Genomic DNA, 1966 nt, shown 5'->3' with positions numbered 1-1966 from the left:
GAAGCGGCTGCATGTATGTAAAATAGGCCTATAGGTCCGTGTTCCGACTATAAAAAAAAAAAAGTACAACCTGGGCTAGTGCCTGCAAACTAAACCCCACCCAGCGTAAGCCTCCTTCTCTTGTCCCATCAAACCGACCCCTCCCCCTGCAGAGAGCCTCAGAAACCACAGGTGTCTGGCAGTGGGATCTGTAGGTCAATAGATTAGGGCTCTCACTGTCAAGTGCATTGGGCTATAGGTCCATGTACAGACTATAAAAAAATATCAGAGGGGGAGCCGTGTTTGTCGCTTTTTACAGATCCAGACAGAGTCCTGGGGATATTCACCCACAAAAGCTCAAGCTCCAATACTTCTGCTAGTCTATAAGGTGCCACAGGACTCTTTGTCGCTTTATAAAAATATAGTACAACCTGGACTAGTGCCTGCAAACTAAACCCCACCCAGCGTAAGTCTCTCTCTCTCTCTCATCCCATCAAACTGACCCCCTCCCCCTGCAGCGAGCCAAGTGGAGAGTGAGAAATTGAATGATCTTTATTGCCTACTAGACTAGCGCAATTACATCTCCCCGCAAGCAGTGTGGTCTGTCCTCCCGCGGCTTGCGTGAGCCTGAGGGGAGGTGCCTGGTATTGTCACAGAGATGCGAGAGGAATTCTCGGTTACTTCTCAGCTAAGGCGAGTTTTCCACATGATGCTCCTCCTGCCAGTGAGCCTCAGGCCGGGTCCCGCTATAGGGGAGTTCGGCCTCCATGGCCTGCAGCTAAGGCTGACAGGCTGTTGGCACAGCTGTATTTGAACATGGCTACCTGTCCATTGAAGCATCAGCTTCCTATGCTGGAAGGCTGGGCTCCGGCTAAACGCGAATGGCACCATATTGCTGGCATGCAAAATTAACATCGGCGAGGAGTTTTTAAATTAAGGGCTGGGGGAAGCTGACAGGTGCGGCAGAGCGGATGGGTTGGACAGCCACATTCCTGGGGGGAGGAGCTGTTAAAGTGGCTACTCTATAATCTCATAAAGAGCAGAGGCTAGTAGTTGATAATATGCAGGCGGGAACTGAGAAACAAATGCAAAAGGCCCATTCAGTTACAGCACATGAAGACAGACAACTAACTATTGAATGCAGTGTTGCAGCCAGTCCCAGGATCTTAGAAAGACGAGGTGGGTGAGGTCATAGCTTTTATTGGACCAGCTTTGGTTCGTGAGAGAGGCAAGCTTTCAAGACACTTACAAGCCTCTCACCAACAGAGGCTGGTATGGAGCAGCGTCCATAAAAGGAGAGCTTAAAGAGACAGAGACTTTTCAGCTAGGAAAAAAGACTATGTGAGGCTATGATAGAGTAAAATCATGACTGGGGTGGAGAAAGTGTTATTTACCCCTTCACATAACACAAGAACCAGGGGTCACCCAATGACATTAACAGGCAGCAGGTTTCAAACGAACAAAAAAAGTATGTCACACCGTGCACAGTCAACCTGTGGCACTTGTTGACAAGGGATGTTGTGAAAGGCAAAAGTATAACCAGGTTCAAAAAAACTAGATAGGTTGATGGATGCTACGTCTGTCAGTGGCTATGAGCCAAGGTGGGCAGGGACTCAACTCCATGCTCGCGGTGGCCCTAAACCTCTGACCGCTAGATACTGGGACTGCACAACAAGGGATGGTAAATTGTCCTGGTCTGTTCACTCCTTCCGAAGCAACTGGCACCAGCCACTGTCAGAAGACAGGATACAGGGCTCAACAGACCATTGATCGGACTCCCATGGACCTTTTTAGGGCCACCCACTCCCCCCAGGCTGCTGGCTGAGTCTCATCCAGTCGTGCCTTTTGGGCACTACCAATGCATGCTGGCCCCCAACTGGTGCCCTAGAGTGGAGAGTGTCTGTGTCCCCGTGCCAGTTCCAAACTCTAACCAGCTCTTCTTGCAACCAGCGCCTCTAACAACAGAAGAGCAACACAGCTGCATGAA

This window comes from Mauremys reevesii, linkage group 1 (assembly GCF_016161935.1).
Source record: "Mauremys reevesii isolate NIE-2019 linkage group 1, ASM1616193v1, whole genome shotgun sequence".
NCBI lineage: Eukaryota > Metazoa > Chordata > Testudines > Geoemydidae > Mauremys > Mauremys reevesii.
Note: the sequence above shows the minus strand (reverse complement) of the source record.